Here is a 24,563-nt window from a genome sequence, read left to right as displayed (position 1 = left end):
AATCTGATTTTGCTAAAGGAAAAAATACTCTTTGAGAATCCATGTCCAATCAACTTCCCTCAGTAAGTCAGAAACCAAAACTCTCACACATGAGTGAAATAAATATTTCCTACAGTGAGTACCTACATTAAGTTTCTATATTGAGTTTCTACACTAAGAGTCAGTGGCCTTAGTTGAGATTTCTAGAAAGTTTTTCCAACTTTATTTTTTTTATTCCCGGAGAGTGACTGATTTTCATTGTATGTACTCAGGTGTTTTTTTTTTGTTTTGTTTTTGTTTTTCATTTTTCTTACATATATATTTACTGCTTATTTATTATTAAAATTTAAGCAGAAATATAGTCAGAGTATTTTGATAAATAATTACCTATGGTTAAGCATTATCCTTTTATCATTAACATAATATATATGCTTATATGTATGTGTGTATAACACATATTTATAAATGTGTGTGTGTGCCCTCTAGCTGCCATCTTGTGTCCCCGTGTGTGTGCACCTCATCTCAACTTGTCCTCCTAGACCCCCTGAGTACCTATCCTAGTGCCCACATGGTCCCATTTCCACTCCAACAAGATGAAAGAAACTATCATGAACCAGGAAAAACTTGCCAAATTGCAAGCACAAATGTGCATTGGTGGGAAAGGAACTTCTTGCCAAAAGAAGGTGGTTCATAGAATGACTACAGCAGATGATTTTTAAAAAAACACAAAACTTCAGTCCTTCTTAAAGAAGTTAGGGGTAAACAGTATCTCTGGTGTTGAAGTGAATATGTTCACAAACCAAGGAACAGTGACCGACTTTAACAACTCTACAGTTCAGGCATCCCTGGCAGTGAAAACTTTCACTGTTACAGGCCATGCTGAGACAAAGCAGCTGACAGAAATGCTACCCAGTATCTTAAGCCAACTTGCTACAGACAGTCCGACTAGTTTAAGAAGACTGGCTGAAGCTCTGCCCAAATAATTTGCAGATGGAAAAGCACCACTTGCTACCAGAGAGGAAGATGATGATGAAGTTCTAGATCTTGTGGAGAATTTTGATGAAGCTTCCAAGAATGAAGTAAACTGAACTGAGTCAACTATGGAACAAAATAAAACTTGAAAAAGTTACTGGGAGCTGCTATTTTATGAGTGCTTTTTAAAAACTTGTTCATAGATCTGATAAAATCTAGATCTCTAATATTTTTTAAGCCCAAGCCCCTTGGACACTGCTGGTCTTTTCAGTTTTTTACTTATGCACAATTCATTCTTTGCAGCTAATTAAGCTGAAGAAGCCTGGGAATAAAGTTTGAAACAAGATTAATAAAGTTTTTCGCCTAGTAAAAAAAATGTGTTTGTGTAATTTTGGGTGTGATAATTTCCTTGAAAGGGCTCTTATTTAACTATTTTAAGGTTTAAAATTGAGGCTTTTGTCTTTCCATATTGTAAGCCAGGAGAGAAAGGAAAAGTCCTAAGAGGATAATAATTCCCTTAAGGACATACCTGAATCCATAAACAATGTATCTTAAGATAGTTCAGCCACTGACAAACTTCCCAATATGTAACTTCTTCTCATCTTGTGCTCATGTTCATGCTATTTCAGCAGGAAAATCTTGTGAAACCCTCCCCCTACTCCTGGAGTCAAATAGTCATGTGTTTATCCCTGGTACTAATACTCTTTGCACTCTTCTTGGACTAATCTTTTGTTCCTTAAACAATCTTACCTCCACCTGTGACCAATAGGCAAGGGTTGGAATGCTAGGCTAATTCTAGAAAGATTGTACAAAAGCATTTGTTTTGATGAAATGCTGCTGGAATGATCCCTTTGTGGTATGATTTATTTCTCTGTTGCATATTGATATACTATAAACTTTAAAAAAGTCAGAGGTCAGTTCCTCTCTCCCTACATCAACTAAACTATCATATAACACTTCTTAAAAACTCTTTAAGTCACAATCATTGGTATTCTCCACATTCTTGGGGGCACTGGAATTTCTGCTATCCAGCAGGATCAGCTTTCCTATAAAAAGGGGAATTATAATGTTGGAATATCATGAAATCTGGACAACAAAGTACAAAGTACAGAGTATCCAGTAAATGTATGATAAATTACAATCTAATTTTTGAAACAATCTGTGGATATATAATCCATAAATTTCACTTTGGGAATATAAAATGCTGCAGCCACTTCAAAAAATTGTTTGTCATTTCTTCAAAATAGTAAACATAGAGTTACTATTTGACCCAGTAATTCCACTTTTACTTATATACCCAAGAGACATGAAAACATATGTCCACCTAAAATCTTGCACATGAACATTGATAGCAGCATTATTTATAATAGGCAAAAAGTAGAAACAATTTAAATGTCCATCAACAGATGAATGATGAAACAAAATATACTGCTTTTATATGATGGAATATTATTCAGGCATTAGAAGCAGAGAAGTACTGATAAATGCTACAATATGTGTGAAGCTTGAAAACATGTCAAGTTACAGGCCAATATCCCTGATAAACATAGATGCAAAAATCCTCAACAAAATACTAGCATATAAAATCTAGTATACAGAATTCAACAATACATTAAAAAAAAAAATCATTCACCACAACCAAGTGGGATTTATTCCTGGATTACAAGCGTGGTTCAATACTCACAAATCAATCAATGTGATACATCACATCAATAAGAGAAATGATAAGAACCATATGATCACTTCAGTAGATACAGAAAAAGCATTTGATAAAGTAAAACATCTATTCATGATAAAAAAAAAAAAACCAACAAAGTAGGTTTAGAGGAAAATACTTCAACATCATAAAGGCCATATATGAAAAACCCACAGCTAACATTATCCTGTACGGGAAAAACCTGAGAGTTTTCCCCTAAGGTCAGGAACAAGACAAGGGTGTCCATTCTCACCATTTTTATTCAACATAGTACTGGAAGCCCCTGTCACAACAATTAGACTACAAAAAGAAATAAAAGACATCTAAATTGGTAAGGAAGAAATAAAACCTTCACTATTTGCAGATGCCATGATACTATATATAGAAAACTCGAAGGACTCCACCAAAAACCTGCTAGAACTGATGAATGAATTCAGTAAAGTCCCAGGACACAAAATCAATGTATAGAAATCTATTGCATTTCCATATACCAATAATGAAGCAGCAGAAAGACAAATTAAGAAAACCCATTTACAATGGCACCAAAAATAATAGGATCCTAGGAATAATCTTAATCAAAGAGGTAAAAGATCTGTACTCTGAAAACTAATAAACATTGATGAAAGAAATTGAAGACAACACAAAGAAATGGAAAAACATTTGAAGAACAAATATTGTTAAAATGTCTATACTACCCAAAGCAGTCTACACATTTAATCCAATTCCTATGAAAACACCAACAGCATTTTTCACAGAACTAGAACAAACAATTCTAAATTCTAAAATTTGTATGGAACTTTAAAAGACCCCAGTGAGGGGGAACCTGGGTGGCTCAGTTGTTAAGCGTCTGCCTTCGGCTCAGGTCATGATCCCAGGGTCCTGGGATCAAGCCCCGCATCGGGCTCCCTGCTCGGCGAGAAGCCTGCTTCTCCCTCTGCCCCTCCCCCTGCTTGTGTTCCCTCTCTCACTGTGTCTCTCTCTGTCAAATAAATAAATAAAATCTTAAAAAAAAAAAAAGACCCCAGTGAGCCAGAGAAATTTTGAAAAAGAAGTCCAAACCTGGAGACATCACAATTCTAGACTTCAAGATATATTACAAAACTGTACTAATCAAAACACGATGTTAGTGGCACAAAAATAGATACATAGATTAATGGAACAGAATAGAAAACCCAGAAATGAACCCACAACTATATGGTCATTAATCTTTGACAAAGCAGGAAAGAATATCCAATGGGAAAAAAGAATGTCTTTTCAACAAATGGTGTTGGGAAAACTGGACAGCAACATGCAAAAGAAAGTAATGACCACTTTCTCACACCATACACAAAAACAAATTCAAAATGGATGAAAAACCTAAATGTAAGACCTGAAACCATAGAAATCCTAGAATACAGGTATTAAATTCTTTGACATTGGCCATAGCAACTTCTTTCTAGATATGTCTTCTGGGGCAAGGGAAACAAAAATAAAAAATAAACTATTGGGAGTAAAACAAAAACAAAACAACAACAACAAAAAAAACTTCTGCACAGTAAAGGAAACAATCAACAAAACTAAAAGGCAACCTATGTAATGGGAGAAGATAGTTGCATATGACTTATATAATAAAAGGTTAGTATTCAAAATATACAAAGAACTTATAAAATTCAACACCCAAAAAACAAATAATCTAATTAAGAAATGGGCAGAAGGCATAGACACCTTTTCCAAAGAAGATATCCAGATGGTCAACAAACACATAAAAAGATGTTCATCTTCACTTACCATCTGGTATTTGTCTTTCTCTGATTGAGTTATTTCCTTTAGCATAAGAGCGTATGATTTCACTCATATATGGGATTTAAGAAACAAAATGGATCAACATTCAGGAGGGGGAAAAAGAGAGAGAGAAGGAAACAAATCATGAGAGACCCTTAACTATAAAGAACAAACTGAAAGTTGATGGAGGGACATGGGTGGGGGATGGGATAGATGGGTGATGGGTATTAAGGAGGACACTTGTTATGATGAGTACTGGTTTTTTTTTTTTTTAAAGATTTTATTTATTTGAGAGAGAGAGAATGAGAGACAGAGAGCACGAGAGGGAAGAGGGTCAGAGGGAGAAGCAGACCCCCCGCTGAGCAGGGAGCCCGACGTGGGACTCGATCCTAGGACTCCAGGATCATGATCTGAGCCAAAGGCAGTTGCTTAACCAACTGAGCCACCCAGGCGCCCTGAGTACTGGGTTTTATATGTAAATGATGAACCACTGAACTCTACTCCTGAACCAATATTGAACTGTATGTCAAGTAACTAGAATTTAAATTTAAATTTAAATATATATATATATATATATATATATATATATATAGAAAAGATATTCATCATCACTTACCATCAAGGAAATACAAATCAAAACTACAATGAAATATCACCTCACCCCTGTCACAATGATTAAAATCAACAACCAGTAACACAAGAAACAAGGTGTTGACAAAATCAACAACCAGTAACACAAGAAACAAGGTGTTGACAAGCAAAAGGAACCCTCTTGCACTGTTGGTGGGAATATAAACTGGTGCAGCTACTCTGGATAACAGTATGGAGATTCCTCAAAATGTTAAAAATAGAACCAACCACCTATGATCCAGCAATCGCATTACTGGGTATTTACCCAAAGAATTCAAAAACACTAATTCAAAGGGATACATGAACCCCTATGTTTATAGCAGGATTATTTACACTAGCCAAGATATGGAAGCAGCCCAAGTGTCCATTGATTGATGAATGGATAAGGAAGATGTGATATATATATATATATATATATATATATATATATATATATATATACCTCATGTATATTTACAATGCAATATTACTCAGCTACAAAAAAGCATGAAATCTTGCCATTTGCAACAACATGGATGGAGCTGTACAGTATAATGCTAAGAGAAATAAATAAGTCAGAAAAAGACAAATACCATATGATTTCACTCATATGTGAATTTAAGAAACAAGACAAACGAGCAAAGGGGGGAAAAAAAGAGAGAGAGAGGCAAACAAAGAAAAAGACTGCTAATTATAAAGAACTGACAGTTACCAAAGGGGAGAGTGATGTGGGATGGGTTAAATAGGTGATGGGATTTAAAGAGTGCTCTTGTTGGGCGCCTGGGTGGCTCAGTTGGTTAAGCAACTGCCTTCGGCTCAGGTCATGATCCTGGAGTCCCGGGATCGAGTCCCGCATCAGGCTCCCTGCTCAGCAGGGAGTCTGCTTCTCCCTCTCCCGCTTCCCCCCTCTTGTGCTTGCTCTCTCTCTCAAATAAATAAATAAATAAAATCTTTAAAAAAAAATAAAAATAAAGAGTGCTCTTGTGATGAGCACCAGGTGATGTATGGAATTGTTGAATCACTATATTGCACACCTGAAACTAATGTACCACTGTGTGTTAACTGGAATTAAAATAAAAATTTACAAAACCAAAAGAAAATAAAAGAAAGAAGAGAAAAAAAAGGAAAAGAAAAGAAAAAAGAAAAAACATTATGTCGAGTTAAAGAAGCCAGACCTAAGAAGTCACATACTATATATGGTGGGGGAGTTGGAGGAGAACTGGGGAATGACTCCTAATGGTTACAGGGTTTCTTTTGAAGGTAATGAAAAATGTCTGGAATTAGATAATGGTGATAATTACACAAATCTATGAATATAGTAAAACCACCGAGTTGTACATTTTAAAAGGGTAAATTTTGTTACATGTGAATTATACTTTAATAAAACTCTAATAAAAAATTCACTTTGTGACAACATGGATGGACTTTGATGGCATTATGTGAAGTGAAATAAATCAGATAGAGAAAGACAAATACTGTGTGATTTCACTTCATGTGGAATCTGAAAAACAAAACAATTAAGCTCATGGATACAGAAAACAGATTGGTGTTTGCCATAGGCAGGGTTTGTGTGATGTGAAAAATGGGTGAAGGGGTACAAAAGGTACAAACTTCCAGTTATAAAATAAGTCATGGTGATGTAATGTACAACATGTTGCCTATAGCTGATAATAGTATATTGCATATTTGAAAGTTGCTAGGTGAGTAAATCTTAAATGTTCTCATCTCAAGAAAAAAAATTATAACTATGTATGATAACAGGTGTTAACTAGATTTATTGTGGTGATCTCACAACATATACAAATGTCAAATCATTACGCTCTATAGTTGAAACTAATATAATGTTATATGTCAATTATATTTCAACAAAGAAATGTTATATAATTGTTTTCTAGTTCCAATGTACAGAAGAATATTTGCACTAACATTAATCTGAGACACAAAATAATAAACATTCTGACCAATTACTTTCCAAGATTTCTGTATAATAAAAGCTGATTTTTCAAGACAAAAAAACTCACTTTGGATGGTTAAAAACTTTTTAACTTCCCATTAAAGACACAAGTATTTATTGAACTTGAGTTCAATGCATGCAGTAGGTCATCACATACACTGGTCATATTCATACTGCAGTAATAATGATATCCAAGTATCATAGAACCATAGAGAATTATAATTTAGAAAAAATAGTGATTATTTCCATGTCCCTTACACTAATATGTACACTGAATGTGAACATTCATTAAATGTGGAATAATATTTAATGTTCCCAACTCTAAAACTTTATGCATATTAAACTGTCCTTTATAAAGGAAATAGAAATAAAAAATGACATTGTATGATGACTATTATTTTAATTTTTTACACACACATATACTCTTAAGAGGTAGATATCTGCTGTAAATCAGCTTTTGAAATCTGGCACGGTAAGAAACTAAGCAAATTACTATTGAAATTTTTTTCAAGTTCTAATTCATTTACAAAATTTTACTTTTTATTTTTTTAAAGATTTGTTTATTTATTTATTTGACAGAGAGAGAGAGACAGCGAGAGAGGGAACACAAGCCAGGGGAGTGGGAGAGGGAGAAGCAGGCTTCCTGCTGAGCAGGGAGCCCGACGTGGGGCTCGATCCCAGGACCCTGGGATCATGACCTGAGCCGAAGGCAGGTGGCTCAGTCAGTTAAGCATCTGCCTTCAGCTCAGGTCATGATCCCAGGGTCCTGGGATCGAGTTCTGCATCAGGCTCCTTGCTTGGCAAAGAGCCTGCTTCTCCCTCTGCCTCTGCCTGTTGTTCCTCCTGCTTGTGCTCTCTCTCTCTCTCTTTCTCTGACAAATAAATAAATAAAATCTTTAAAAAAAGAAATAAAATAAAATATACCATTAGTCAGCTATTGTAAACCCCATTTATGAACACAATCTCCCAAGTAATATATACATGACAACTCATTTACAACAATTTCTCCGAAGATTTTAGAGAAAGGAATTAAAATTCTATTTTTCTTGGTAAACTTTAAGAGCTATTGCTTATATTTTCCTTCTCTGTTGTTTGTCAACTGTTTGTGTTTAATCTGTAAGGAAAATATGTGTTTTCTAGACTAAAATGCAAATCGATTTGCAAATACCTTGAAGACAACAGTGTGGTGGGTAACACCCAGCATAACTTCCTAAAGATCAAGACTTGTCAGATGAATCTAATTTCCTTCTGTGACAGAATGACAGCCTGAGGATAGAGGGGAAGAAATAAATGTAATTTATTTTGACTTTATCAAGCTTTTGAGACCAGTCTAAACAATTGGCTCATCAATAAAGTGTGAAAATCCAGGCAGGTCACATGGCTAGAGAGAGTTCCCAGAAAGCAGGAGAGGAGCACTCAAAAAGAGTGGCCACCCTTCTCAGTTGGTTAAGCGACTGCCTTCGGCTCAGGTCATGATCCTGGAGTCCCCGGATCGAGTCCCGCATCGGGCTCCCTGCTCGGCGGGGAGTCTGCTTCTCCCTCTGACCCTCCTCCCTCTCATGCTCTCTGTCTCTCATTCTCTCTCTCTCTCAAATAAATAAATAAAATCTTAAAAAAAAAAAAAAAGAGTGGCCACCCTTGAATTAATGTCAATCTGGTGTGATGATACAAAATATCTCCTAGATCCCAAGGGTAGTCAAACATTTGTATCAGTGTCTTAAACACAAACATAGAACATTTTGATCAGGTGACACTAGACTAAACCTTCTGACAATGGGTTCAGATTCTGAAGTGACATTGTTAAATGGAAGACACAATAAGAAATAAATGGTATGGAATTTCAGAGCACTAGATTCAGGAGAGTACCCATTAAATAAAAACAACACAAACAGATAATGGGGACAGAAAGATATTCACATATCATAGAAATAAGGATTAGAATTCAAAAACAATAATGATTATCACAAAATCCTTCACTTTAACTAAGGCACAAAAATAGAAGGGGACTTGTTCAAATCACAAACAGAGCAAAACTGTAGTAGAAATACATATTTAGAATTAATGTACAAAAACACAAAAATGCTTAAAAAGCATAACATGTAGGAATCAAGACAGTAGATGCAACACTGGCTAGATTTTCCTCAGAAGTGGAGTTCTGCCCTTTGCTCAAATTAATGGTCTAGCTGGCGGCAGGAGGAAAGAGAAGTATTAAGAATAAAGACAAAGAATGATTATAGTCTGACAAATAAGATCACATTGTTTCAAATTATTCATTGTAAAAAAGAGATAATGCTTAGGCTTAACTTGGAGGTGTTTTTATACAAAGTGCCTTAATAACACTGACAGAACAAATTCTTAATCCACTACATGAGTAATTAAGAGTAGACATAATAAATAATTCTCCATTAGTCAGAGTTGCTTATGCCTAGAATAAGTTTTTAGAAGGGTCTTTAAAAATGCGATGGGTTCTGGGGGAGCCTGGCTGCCTCATTTGGTAAAGCAAGCAACTCTTAATCTTAGGGATTGTGAGTCTGGGCCCCACATTGGGTGTAGAGACTCTTAACTATAGGAAATAAACTGAGGGTTGCTGGAGTGGAGGTGGATGGGGATTGGGTAATTGGGTGATGGGCATTAAGGAGGGCACATGATGTGATGAACACTGGATGTTATACACAACTGATGAATTATTGAACACTACATCTGAAACTAATGATGTACTATATGTTGGCTAATTGAATTTAAATAAAAAAATGGGAAAACAAGTAAACAAACAAACAAAACAAACCAATGGGTTCTTCTGGTTACATTCATTCTTAAGGGGTCATAGGCATGAAAGTAAGATGGATAAAGTGCCCTAAGTTCATAATTCTATGAGAAAAGTATCTAGTGCATGGAGCATTGGGTGTTATATGCAAACAATGAATCATGGAACACTACATCAAAAACTAATGATGTACTGTATGGTGACTAACATAACATAATTTAAAAAAATTAAAAATAAATAAATAAAATAAAATAAAACCGGTTCTTGATATCAGGATCCAGGAAAAACAAGCATGTTTCACTTGATTCTCTAGAACCATCTTGCTCCATATCTAATGAGGTGTTTGGATAACATAAAGAATGAGGTAACTTTGGGATTTTCTGTTTCAACTTTGCAAGTTAATCAACCATATATAATTTGATTCTTTCCACTATAAACTATATTGTCTAAAAGGCAAAATATTCAACATCTGCTCAGAAGTTAAACCAACACAAAAGTCAGAACAAGCAGGGACTCAGAGAATAAAGATTTACATGATTATCATCTTGGATTCTCTAGAGGAAGTCACTGTGCACAGTCCTTACTGAAGTAAGCAATGTAGTTGAAAAATACTCTGTTTATTTATACTTGCATTTATTTCTAAATGGGCAACCCTTGAAGTCTTTGTTATAGTAAAAATAAAAAAAAAAAGGACCTGCTGCTGTATAACCATATTTCTGATTTGACAGCTACAATTATAATCATTCAGGCATCTATTTCCCACAAACTCTCCACAGCCATAACCTTTAGTGATTAATTATAAAGCTCCAGGAGCAATAATACACAAACTAATTTCCTAAAACAATAAAAGACAGAATTTCTCATTTGGAGCTAAATGAAACACAAACAGGTTGTTATTCATGCTGAAATCTTGATGCAGAGTCATGGTGCAGCCATTATAGAAGCTATTAAACAAAATCTCAAATCAAAGAAACTATAGGTCTGTCTTCAAAAGAGAAAATACTGTTTTTTGCCTAAGAAATTTCTAACATCTATGCTTGCTTTTCCTTTATAAGTCTCATGTTATTAATTCTTTCCTGTTTCTCTTCTTACTGAATCATCTAAAAATATCAATTTTAACCAAACAGGAGAATTAACAGAAGGAAAATTCCTATTCACTCACATTCAAACATCTCAACTAAATACAGGCTTCCTGTCCTGCTTATTTCAAGATATGTAGATTTGGAAATTACCTTGGGTCATGGAATATGTGCTCTATGACTACCCTAGTTGTGTTTTGAAGAGCATAATGTGCAATGGCTGATCTCATATCTGCTAGGAAAATGTTACATTTCTGCACATTTTACTGTTAAGTATGAAGAGGATATTTCACTCCACATTTTGATAAAACCTACCACAAATAAATGAAAGCCAAGAATTCTGCAATTAAACAGCACAAGTCAAGCAGGTAATGGGAGGATTAGAGTAACAAGTTATGAGAAATGTGCAGAGAAAATAAATTGTGATATTTTAAAATGACAAGATAGATAAACATATTAACACCAACACAAAATTTTAATTGAATATTTGATATATTTTTACAGCTGCCATACTTTGCCCTCTGGGGATTTAGCAACTAAGAACAATGATGAAATTGAACAGCATGCTTGCCACAATATGGGATTTAAACAAGAGCATGCTCCTTCTGAAATTAAAAAAAAAAAAAATCCTCCTTTTTTGAGTATTCTGGTTATATAGATCACTGTAAAAATGGTGCCTAAGTGCCAAAATCCTTTTTCTAAGATAAAATATTCACATGACCACAGATAAATTGGAAGAAGAGAGATTATTCATTTCTGTTTAAAATTTTACCTTATAATAACAAATGCTGCTCATTAGAGAAAAATAAACATTCAGTCAGATTGATTTGAGAGCTGAGATCTAAGTCATTGAGCTTATACTTAAAAAATTATAGAAAGTTGGATGCCTGGGTGGCTCAGTTGGTTGAGCGACTGCCTTCGGCTCAGGTCATGATCCTGGAGTCCCAGGATCGAGTCCTGCATCGGGCTCCCTGCTCAGCGGGGAGTCTGCTTCTGCCTCTGACCCTCCTCCCTCTCATGCTCTCTGTCTTTCATTCTCTCTCTCTCAAATAAATAAATAAATAAATCTTTAAAAAAATATATAGAAAGTTCTAAATCATTTTCCATCATTTGCAATATTTGAAGGTCTAGGATATTTTAAGCCTTGATTAATTGGACCCAGTTTCAGAACTCCAAACATTTCTTTTCTATAACTCACTTAATGTAGGAGAAAGAAGATACTATCAAGAAAGAAAATCCATCAGAGATATAGTCAAAATAGTAATGGCCACAGTAGATCCTGAGGTCAGGTCAAGTTTGACCTGAGATCTAGTATTTACATCGTAAATAAAACTTTGGGCAGGCCAAATTAAGGACAGAATCTCTTTATTAGCTGCATCTCTATCTCTGGGCTTATTGATTGACACTCAACATTAATGAAAGAAATCCTGTTACATATCTTAGACTATACTGTAAAATCAATTCAAACATTAGAGCATAATGTTATAACAGAAAGATGAGTGTCAACTCTTTTGTTATCTAGCTATGTGACCAAAAATAAGCCAATTTCTCCTCCAAGGGTCATCTGTAGTATGAAGGCCTGGCACTTAATTATTTCAAACCACTTAGTACTCTAAAATTTAATTTAAAAAATACTTGTCAGTAAGATTGTAAATAACATGTGCTTTATAGTTAATTTAATAATACAATTAATCAGAACTTTCCAGTTATTAAACATAATGTTTCCTCAAGCCAAATCCTCAACTCTTACCCAACTCCTAGAGACAGGCTGAGAGTTCTGAGAACCACCATTTGAAAATGACTGCCCTGGGGAATTCATTGTACAATCTCCTTACATCATTCAAGGCCATCCATTTTCTCATTTTCACTTTCCAACCCTTTAAAGACCACTTCTAATGTCACACCCTACACTTGAATCTCTTTCTGATTCTCTTATTCATAGATTTCAGAGTATAGTGATTCATATATTGATTTCTTTTTATATTTCTTCTCCTAGATCATAAGTATTTGAAAGCCAGTTATTTTTGTCTTTTCTCCCAACTGTATTAGCATATTGTCTTTTTTATTATTGAAATATTATACATTGTGGGTGAAAACTGAATTTAGGAAAGAATCATATTCAAGAATTACTCTAACCTCTTCTAGAGTGTCTTATTAATGGTCATTATCCACACTGTTCATTTCACCCACATACTGGACCTTTATGAAATGTCTATCACTTGCTAGTCACTTTAACTACATCACTGGAATTATACGCAACCAAAGCTGAAAATAACCACCATTGGTCATAATCTAAAGCTCAGCATCTAGGTTACCACGCAAGTCATATAAAACATTCAATATGTTTTCCTCATATAATACTTCACAACCCATTTGACTGAATATTATTACTGCATTGACTGATTTTTCTTGACCTAATTGGATCTAGTACTTATCTTGTAAATAGAGAAATGTGCAGAGAAAATAAATTGTGATTTTTTTAAATGACAAGATAGATAAACATATTAACACCAACACAAAATTTTAATTGAATATTTGATATATTTTTACAGCTGCCATACTTTGCCCTCTGGGGATTTAGCAACTAAGAACAATGATGAAATTGAACAGCATGCTTGCCACAATATGGCATTTAAACAAGAGCATGCTCCTTCAGAAATTAAAAAAACAAAACAAAACAAAAAAACTCCTCCTTTTTTGAGTATTCTGGTTCTCCAATACCTAGTATACCTTTGGTTTGACTGACTTCCCATTTCTACTTGAACCACAAATGTTCAGGAAGACCTTGCCCATTAATAGTAATCAGACCCTAAATGCTGTTAATTGATATCTCCCTTGTCAATATCGACCTGCTTCTTTCCCTTCTTGGAAAGCACTAAAGTAAATCAAAAGTTTATAACCATGCTTTTCATGTTTATGTTGACTATCTGGGTGCCATCTTTGGAAAAATATCTGTTCATGTCTTCTTCCCATTTTTTTATTTTTTAAAATATTTTTATTTTTCATTTTAGAGAGAGAGACAGAAAGAAAGTGCACACATGAGTGGGGGGAGGGGCAGAAGGAGAGAATCTTCAAGCAGACTCCCCTCTAAGTATAGAACTCCTCATGGGGCTTGATCCCATGATCCATGAGATCATGACCTGAGCCAAAACCAACAGTCAGATGCCCAACCAACTGATCCACCCAGGCACCCCCTGCCCATTTTTAAATTGGATTTTTTGTTTTCCTTGTGTGGAGTTATACACGTTCTTTATATAATTTTGACACTAACCTTTATCAGATATGTCATTTACAAATAACTTCTCCCATTCTGTAGGTTGACTTTTAGTTTTATTGATTGTTTATTTCACTGTACAGAAGTTTTTTCTTTTGATACAGTCCCAATAGTTTATTATTGCTTTGGTTTCCCTTGCCTCAGGAGACTTATCTAGAAAGATGTTGTTAGAGAAATTATTGCCTGTGCTCTGTTAAAGGATTTTTATGGTTTCAGATCTCACACTTAGGCCTTTAATCCATTTTGAGTTTACTTTCATGTATGGTGTAAAAAAGTGGTCTAGTTTCATTCTTTTGCATGTTGCTGTCCAGTTTTCCCAACACCATTTGCTGAAGAGACCGTCTTTTTCCCATTGGATATTCTTGACTCTTTTGTCAAAGATTAATTGACCGGGCACCTGGGTGGCTCAGTTGGTTAAGCGACTGCCTTCGGCTCAGGTCATGATCCTGGAGTCCCGGGATCGAGTCCCGCATCGGGCTCCCTGCTCGGCAGGGAGCCTGCTTCTCCCTCTGACCCTCCTCCCTCTCATGTGCTCTCTGTCTCTCTCATTCTCTCTGTCTCAAATAAATAAATAAAATCTTTAAAAAAAAAAAAAGATTAATTGACCATATAATCAGGGGTTTGTTTCTAGATTTTCTATTATATTCCTTTGATCTAGGTGTCTATTTTTGTGCCTCTACCTTACTGTTTTGATTACTACAGCTTTGTAATATAACTTAAAGTCTGGAATTGTGGTACCTCCAGCTTTGCTTTTCTTTTTCAAATTTGTTTTGGCTCTTCAGAATCTTTTGTGGTTCCATACAAATTTTAGAATTGTTTGTTCTAATTTTGTGAAAAATGCTGTTGGTATTATGGTAAAGATTGCATTAAATCTATAAATTGCTTTGGGTAATATAAACATTTTAAAATATTTGTTCTTCCAATACATGATCATAGAATATCTCACCATTTCTTTGTGTCATCTTCAATTACTTTCATCAATGTTTTATATATTTCAGAGTACAGGTATTTCTCCTCTTTGGTTACGTTTATTCCTAGATATTCTGTTATTTTTGGTGCAATTGTACATGGAATTTTCTTAATTTCTCTTTTTCCTGCTTCATTATTAATGTATAGGAATGCAACAGATTTCTGTACGTTGATTTTGTATCCTGTGATTTGACTAGAGTCTTTCAGGTTTTCTATATAAAGTATCATGTCATCTACAAATAGCAAAAGTTCTACTTCTTTCTTACCAATTTGGATGTTATTTTTTTTGGTTGTCTAATTGCAGTGGTTAGGACTTCTGATACTATGTTGAATAAAATAATTGCCCTTTTCCTTGCCCTTTTCCTGACCATGAGGAAAACCTCTTAGCTTTTCCTGACCATGCCCTTTTCCTGACCTTGAGGAAAACCTCTTAGCTTTTCACCATTGTGTATGATGTTAGCTGTGGGTTTGTTTTTTTTTTTGTTTTTTATTATGCTCAGTTAGCCACTCTATAGTACATCATTAGTTTTTTGATGTAGTGTTCAATGATTCATTAGTTATGTATAACACCCAGTGCACATCACAACACGTGCCCTCCTTAATACCCATCAGCTTGTTACTCCCCACCCTCCTCCCCTCTGAAACCCTCAGTTTCTGTCCCGGGGTCCATAGTCTCTCATGGTTCATCTCCCTCTCTGATTTCTCCCCCTTCAGATTTCCCTCCCTTCCCCTATGGTCCTCCATGCTATTGCTTATGTTCCACATGTGAAACCATATAATTGTCTTTCTCTGCTTGACTTACTTCACTTAGCATTATCCCCTCCAGTTTCATCCATGTTGATGCAAATGGTAGATATTCATCCTTTCTGATGGCTGAATAATATTCCATTGTATATATTTATGACATCTTTATCCATTCATCTGTTGAAGGGTATCTCAGCTCCTTCCACTAAATGTCTATCCTGCCCAGAGCAATTAACACTTTCAATGCCATCCCTATTAAAATACCATTGGCATTTTTCAAAGAGGTGGAACAAACAATCCTAAAATTTGTATGGAACCAGAAAAGACCCCAAATCACCAAGGGAATGATGAAAAAGAAAAACAAAGCTGGGGGCATCATGTTGCCTCACTTCAAACTATATTACAAAGCTGTGATCAACAAGACAGCATGGTATTGGCCTAAAAAGAGACACATAGACCAATGGAACAGAATAGAGACTCCAGAAATGGACCCTTAACTCTATGGTCAACTAATCTTTGACAAAGCAGGAAAAAATATCCAATGGAAAAAAGACAGTCTCTTCAATAAGTGGTGCTGGGAAAACTGGACAGCTACATATAGAAGAATGAACCTGGACCATTCCCTTATGCCATACACAAAGATAAACTCAAAATGGATCAAAGACCTCAATGTGAGACAGGAATCCATCAAAATCCTAGAGGAGAACACAGGCAGTAACCTCTTCGACATCAGCCACAGTAACTTCTTTCAAGACACATCTCCAAAGGCAAGGGAAACAAAAGCAAAAATGAACTTTTGGGACTTCATCAAGATAAAAAGCTTCTGCACAGCAAAGGGAACAGTCAACAAAACAAAGAGGCAACCCACAGAATGGGAGAAGATATTTGCAAATGACATTACAGATAAAGGGCTGATATCCAAGATCTATAGAGAACTTCTCAAAGTCAACACTCAAAAATAAATAAAATAAATAAAATAAATAAATAAATAAATAAATAAATATAACCCAGTCAAAAAATGGGCAGAAGACATGAACAGACACTTTTCCAGAGAAGACATACAAATGGCTAACAGACACATGAAAAAATGCTGTGGGTTTTTCATATAAGACCTTTATTACTCTGAGATATGCCCCTTCTAGACCTACTTTGATGGTTTTTATCATAAATGGATGTTGTACTTTGTCAAATGTTTTTCTGCATCTATTGAAATGACCATATGGTTTTTATCCTTTCTCTTATTGGTGGAATGTATCATGTCGATTGATTTGTGAATACTGAACCACCCTTGCAGCCCAGGAATAAATCTCACTTGGTCGTGATAAATGATTTTTTTAATGTTTTGTTGGATTCATTGTGCTAGTATTTTGGTGAGGATTTTTGCATCTATGTTCATTAGAGATATTGGCCTGAGTGCTCTTTTTATTGTGATGTCTCTACCTGGTTTTGGTATGAGGGTAACACTGGCTTCATAGAATGAATGTGGCAGTTTTCTTTCCTCTTTTATTTTTTGGAAAAAAATTGAGAAAAATAGGTATTAACTCTTCTTTAAATGTTTAGTAGAATTGACCTGTGAAGTCATCTGGTCCTGAGTTTTTGTTTGTTGGAATTTTTGGATTATTGATCCAATTTCATTGTTGGTTACTGGTCTGTTCAACTTTTCTATTTCTTCCTGCTTTAGTTTTGGTAGTTTATATATTTCTAGGAATTTATCCATTTGTTCTAGGTTATCCAGTTTACAGGCATATAATTTTTCATAATATTCTCTTACCATCCTGTTTTTCTGTGATGCCAGTTTATTTCTACTCTTTTCTTGCTGATTTTGTTTATTTGAGTCTTCTCTTTCTTTTTATGAGTCTGCTAGAGGTTTATCAATTTTCTTGATCTTTTCAAAGAACTAGGTGCTGGTTTCATTGATAGGTTTTATTGTTATTTTAGTTTCTATATCATTTATTTCTGCCCTAATTATTATTGTTTTCTTCCTTCTGCTGGTTTTGGGTATGTTTGCTCTTCTTTTTCTTGTTCCCTTAGGTGTAAGTTTAGTTATTTCTTTGAGAGTTTTCTGGCTCCTTGAGGTAGGCCTGTATTGCTATAAACTTCCCTCTTCTTGTTGCATCCCAAAGATTTTGGACCTTTGTGTTTTCATTTTCATTTATCTCAATTTTTTTAATTTATTCTTGATTACATGATTGACCCATTCATTGCTTAGTACCATGTTATTTAACCTTCATGTATTTATGCTCTTTCTAGATTTTTTCTTGTGGTTGATTACTACCTTCATAAAGTTAAGGTTAGAAAAGATGCATGGTATAACTTTGATGTTTTTAATTTTTGAGACTTCTTTTGTGGCCTAATATGTGATCTATTCTGGAGAATGTTCTGTGTGCACTTGAAAAGAATGTGCATTCTGCTGTTTTAAAATGGAATGTTCTAACCATCTGGTCTAGTGTGTTATTCAAAGCCACTGTTTCTTGGTTTTCTGTTTGGATGATCTGTCCATTGATGTAGGTGGGGCGTTAAAGTCCCCTACTATGATAGGGTTACTACCGAATTAGTTAATTCCTTTATATTTGTTGTTAGCTGTTTTATGTATTTGGGTGCTCCCATGTTGGGTGCATAAGTATTTACAATTGTTATATCTTCTTGTTGGATTGTTCCCTTTATTATTATACTGTGCCCTTTGTCTGCAGGTGTCTTTAAATCTGAAATGAGGCTCTTCTAGGCCATATAGATGGGTCCTATTTTTTTTTTTTTATCCATTCCATCTCTCTTTGTGTTTTGATAGGAGCATTTAATCAGTTTACATTCAAAGGAATTATTTATAAGTATGTATTTATTTCAATTTTTAAATTTGTTTTGTGGTTATTGTCATAGAACTTCCCTGTTCCTTTCTTCCCTTTTTCTCTTCTCTCACCATAAGTTGGCTTTCTTTAGTGATATACTTGGATTCCTTTCTCTTTATTTTTACAATATCTATTACTGGTTTTTAATTTGGGGTTACCATTAGGTTTGTATATAGCATCTGCATACAGCTGTCTATATTAAGCTGATGGTCAGTTAAATTTGAAACATTTTTTTTTAGCTTTCTTCTCCCTACCTTTTAGGTATATGGTGTCATACCTTATATCATTTTATTATATGAGTCCATTGACTGATTTTAACAGATATATTTATTTTTACTGTTTTTGTGCTTCTTGCTTTCTTTACTCTTATTTATGGTCTTTCCACTGAAAGTCTTCTTTAATATTTCTTGCAGCGTTGGTTTAATGGTCATGTACTCCTTTATTTTTTGTTTGTCTGGAACACTCTTTATCTCTCCTTTTATTCTGAATGATGGCCTTGCTGGATAGAGCATTCTTTTGACTGCAGTTTTTTTGTTTTGTTTTTTATTTAGCACCTTGAATATATCATGCCACTGCCTTCTGATCTGCAAAGTATATGTTGAAAAATCCCCTGATAGCCTTATGGTGTTTCCCTTGTCTGTAACTCTTCTGCTGCTGCTTTTAAAATCCTCTCTTTATCACTACATTTTCCATTTTAATTACTATGTGTCATGGTGTAGAACTCCTTGGGTTGATTTCTTGGGGGATCTCTGTGCCTCCTGGAACCTGATTTCTTTTTCTTTCACCAGATTAGGGAAGTTTTCAGCTTCTATCTTTTTGAATAAATTTTCTGCCCCATGTTTTATATTTTTCTTTTGGAAATCTATAATGTGAATGTTATTGCACTTAATAAGGTTGCTGAGTTCCCAAAATCTATTCTCATATTGCATAATTGTTTTCCTCTCACCTATTCAACTTGATTACATTCCATTACTCTGTCCTTCAGGTTGTTAATTCATTCTTCTGTTTCCTCTACCCTGTTACTTAGTCCAAATAGTATATTTTTATTTTTATTTATTGTGTTCTCCATCTCTTGTTTGTTCTATTATATGTTTTCTATCTCTTTGTTAAGGGTTTCACTGATGTCCTCCACTTTTATCTTAAGTCCAGTGGGTATTCCTATAATCACTACATTTTTTTTTATTATGTTATGTTAATCACCATACATTACATCATTAGTTTTTGAATCATTACTTTCTTTTTTTAAAAAAAAATATTTAAATTCCAGTTAGTTAACATACAATGTAATATTAGTTTCATACATTAAATTTAGCAATTGAATTATAGAACACCTGGTGATCATCATAACAAGGGCCTCCTTAATTCCCAACACATATTTAACACATCTCCTCACCCACTCCCCATCTGGAAACCATCAGTTTGTTCTCAATAGTGAAGAGCCTGTTTCTTGGTTTGCATCTCTCTCTTCTTTTTCATATGCTCGTTTTTTTTCTGTTTCTTACATTCCACATATGAGTGATATCATACTGTATTTGTCTTTCTCTTACTGACTTACTTTGTTTAGCATAATACTCTCTAGCTCCATCTATATCATTGCAAATGACAAAATATCATCTTTTGTGGCTTAGTAATATTCCATTGTGTATATATACCATTTCCTCTTCATTCATTCATTAGTCGATGGACACTTGGGCTGTTTCCAGATTTTGGCTACTGTAAACAATGCTGCTATAAACATCATAGTTCATTTCTTCCTTCAATTTTGTATTTTTGTATTCTTTGGATAAATACCTAGCAGTGCAATTGCTGGATCATAGGGTAGTTCTATATTTAACTTTTTGCGCAACATCCATACTGCTTTCCAGAATGGCTGCACCAGTTTCATTTCCCACCAACAGTGCAATGGGTTTCCCTTTCTCCACATTTTCACCAACACATATTGTTTCTTGTGTTCCTGAATGTTGATTTTAGCCATTGTGACAGGGGTGAGGTAATATCTCATTGTAGTTTTGATGTGCATTTCCCTTATGATGAATGATGTTGAACATGTTTTCATGTATCTGGTGGCCATCTGTATACCTTCTTTTGAAAAATATCTACTGATGTCATCTGCCTATTTTTATTTTATTTTATTTATTTTTAATTTGGAAATATCTTTATTTTTTTAATGTTCAATGATTCATTAGGTGTGTATAACACCCAGTGCTCATCTCATCACCTGTCCTCTTTAATGCCCATTACCCAGTTGCCCCATCCACCAACCCACCCATCTCCCTTTCCGCAAACCTCAGTTTGTTTCTCAGAGTCAAGAATCTCTCATTGTCTCCCTCTCTGATTTCTTCCCTTTCAGTTTTCCCTCCCTTTCCCTATGATCCTCTGTGCTATTCCTTATATTCCACATATAAGTGAAACCATATGATAATTGTCTTTCTCTGATTGACTTATTTCACTTAGCATAATCCCCTCCAGTTCCATCCATGTTGATGTAAATGGTAGGTATTCATCCTTTCTGATGGCTGAGTAATATTCCATTGTATATATGAACCATATCTTCTTTATCCATTCATCTGTTGAAGGACATCTCGGCTCCTTCCACAGTTTGGCTATTGTGGACATTGCTGCTATGAATACTGGGGTGCATGTGTCCCTTCTTTTCACTACATCTGTATCTTTGGGGTAAATACACAGTAAGTGCAAATGCTGGGTCATAGGGAATTTCTATTTTTAATTTTTTGAGGAATCTCCACACTGTTTTCCATAGTGGCTGTACCAGCTTGCTTTCCCATGAACAGTGTAAGAGGGTTCCCATTTATCCACATCCTTGCCAACATTTGTTGTTTCCTGTCTTCTTCATTTTAGCCCTTCTAACTGGTGTAAGGTGGTATCTCATTGTCTTCTGCCTATTTTTAATTGGATTATTTGTATTTTGGGTGTTGAGATTTATAATTTCTTTATATATTTAAGATAAGAGCCCTTTACCAGATATGTCATTTGCAAATATCTTCTCCCATTCCCTAAGTTGCCTTTTAGTTTTGTTGACTGTTTCCTTTGCTGTGCAGAAGCTATTTCAATGAAGCCCAATAGTTCATTTTGCTTTTGTTTCCCTCGTCTCAGGAGACATATCTAGAAAGAAGTTGCTACGACCAATGTCAAAGACGTTATTGCTTGTGTTCTCTTCTAGGATCTTAATGGTTTTCTATTTCAAGTTTAGGTCTTTCATCCATTTTCAATTTATTTTTATGTATGGTGTACGAAAATGGTCCAGTTTCATTCTTTTGCATGTAACTGTCCAGTTTTCCCAACACCATTTGTTGAAGAGACTATCTTTTTCCCACTGGATCTTCTTTCCTGCCTTCTTGAATTGAACATATAGTTGTGAGTTCATTTCTGGTTTTTCTACTTTGTACCATTGATCTATGTGTCTATTTTTGTGTCAGTACCATACTGTCTTGGTCACTACAGCTTTGTAATATCACTTGAAGTCTGGAATTGTGATGCCTCCACATTTGCTTTTCTTTTTCAAGGTTGCTTTGGCTATTCAGGGTCTTTTGTGGATCCATACAAATTTTAGGATTGTTTGTTCTAGCTCTGTGAAAAATTCTGTTGATATTTTGATAGGGATTGGTTTAAATGAGTAGATTTATTTGAATAATATAGACATTTTAACAACATTCTTTCTTCCAATCCATGAGCGAGGAATATTTTTCCATTTCTTTGTGTCATCTTCAATTTCTTTCATCAGTGTTTTAAAATTTCAGAGTACAAGTCTTTTACCTCTTTGGTAAGGTTTATACCTAGGTATCTTGTTTTGATGCAATTGCAAATGGGATCGATTTCTTGATTTCATACTAATAATGAGGCATCTTACTATATAGAAATGCAACATATTTCTGTATATTGATTTTTTATCCTGCAACATGACTGAATTCATATATCAGTTCTAGCAATTTTTTGGTGGAGTCTTTGGGGTTTCTATATAGAGTATCAGGTCACCTCCAAATAATAAAAATTTGCCTTCTTCCTTGTCAATTTGAGTGCCTTTTATTTCTTTTTGTTGTGGGATTGCTGTGGCTAGGACTTCCACTACTATGTAAATAACAGTGGTGAGAGTGGACATCCCTTTCTTGTTCCTGACCATAGAGGAAAAACTCTCAGTTTTTCTCCATTGAGCATGATATGAGCTGTGGGCTTTTTTGTTTGTTTGTTTATGGCCTTTATTATTTTAAGATATATTCACTCTAACCCTACTTTGTTGAGGGTCTTTATCATGAATGATGTTGTACTTTGTCAAATGCTTTTTCTGCATCTATTGAAAGGATTATATGGTTCTTATCCTTTCTTTTTTTAATATGATGTATCACATTGATTGATTTGTAAATATTGAACCACAATTGCAGCCCAGGAATAAATCCCACTTGATTGTGGTGTGTGATTATTTTAATGTAATATGGGATTCAGTTTGCTTGTATGTTATTGAGAATTTTTGCATCTATGTTCATCAGGGATATTGGCCTGTAGTTCTCTTTTTTAGTGGAGTCTTTATTGGATTTTGTATTACAGTAATGCTAGTTTCATGGAAGGAATTTGGAAGTTTCCTTCCTTTCCTGTTTTTTGTTTGTTTGTTTGTTTGTTTGTTTGTTTTTGAACAGTTTGGGAAGAATAGGTATTAAATCTTCCTTAAATGTTTGGTAGAATTAACCCTTGAAGCCATCTGGCCCTGGACTTTTGTTTTTTGGGAGTTTTTGATTACTGATTCAATTTCATTGCTGGTTATAGGTCTGTTCAAGTTTTCTATTTCTTCCTATTTCAGGTTTGGTAGTTTATATGTTTCTAGGAATTTATCTGTTTCTTCCAGGTTGTCCAATTTCTTGGCATATAGTTTTTCATAATATTCTAATTGTATTTTTGTGGTATTGGTTGTTATTTCTCCTCTCCCATTTGTGATTTTATTTTTTGGGTCCTTTATTCTTTTTCACAAGTCTGGTTAAGGATTTATCATTTCTTTTTTTACTTTTTACAAGGAACTAGCTCCTCTTTTCATTGATCTTTTTTATTGTTTATTTGTTTCTAGAGGATTTATTTATGCTCTAAATTTTATTATTTCTTCCATCCGATGGCTTTTGGCTTCATTTGTTTTTCTTTTTCTAGCTCCTTTAGGTGAAAGGTAAGATATTTGAGATTTTTCTTGCTTTTTACATATGCCTGTATTACTATACATGTCCTTCTTATGACCACTTTTGCTTCATCCCAAAGGTGTCTGCATTTTCATTTGTTTCTATGTTTTGGTTTTTTTTGTCTCTCATTTCCTGGTTGACACATTCATTGTTTAATAGCATGGTGTTTAACCTCCATATATTTGTGGTCTTTCCAGTTTTTCTTGTAGTTAACCTCAAGTTACATAGCTTTGTGAACAAAAAATATGCCTGGTATGATTTCAATCTTTTTATACTTTTTGTGGCCTGATTTGTGACCTAGTATGTGAATCTATTCTGGAGAATGTACCATGTGCACTCAAAAAGAATGTGTATTCTGCTGCTTTAGGATGGAATGCTCTGAATATATCTGTTAAGTCCATCTGGTCCAGTGTGTTATTCAAAACCATTGTTTCCTTGTTGATTTTCTCTGTAGGTGATCTGTCTATCAAAGTAAGTGTGGTGTTAATGTCCCCTGCTATTATTGTATTATTATCAATGAATTCCTTTACATTTGTTATTAATTAATTTATATATTTGGATGCTCCCATGTTTGGTGCATAAATATTTATAATTGTTAAATCTTCTTGTTGGATAGTCCCCTTTATTATAATATAGTACCCTTCTTCATCTCTTTTTACAGTCTTTGGTTCAAAGTCTAGTTTCTCTAATATAAATATGGCTACTGTTACTTTCTTTTGATGTGCATTTTCATGATAAATGTTTC

General features: G+C 34.5%; 1 protein-coding gene and 1 pseudogene across 2 annotated transcripts in view; one reads left to right on the top strand and one right to left on the bottom strand.

The window, feature by feature from the left end:
* Nucleotides 1-24,563, bottom strand: part of DACH2 (dachshund family transcription factor 2) — a 909,992-nt gene that overhangs the window by 211,019 nt on the left and 674,410 nt on the right. The window lies entirely within an intron of this gene.
* Nucleotides 573-1,067, top strand: LOC123848098 (transcription factor BTF3-like; annotated as a pseudogene).

This window comes from Mirounga angustirostris, unplaced genomic scaffold (assembly GCF_029215605.1).
Source record: "Mirounga angustirostris isolate CCGP_5_RB_7025 unplaced genomic scaffold, mMirAng1.0.hap1 SCAF_11, whole genome shotgun sequence".
Classification (NCBI taxonomy): Eukaryota; Metazoa; Chordata; class Mammalia; order Carnivora; family Phocidae; genus Mirounga; species Mirounga angustirostris.
This window is presented reverse-complemented; position numbering and strand designations above follow the sequence as displayed.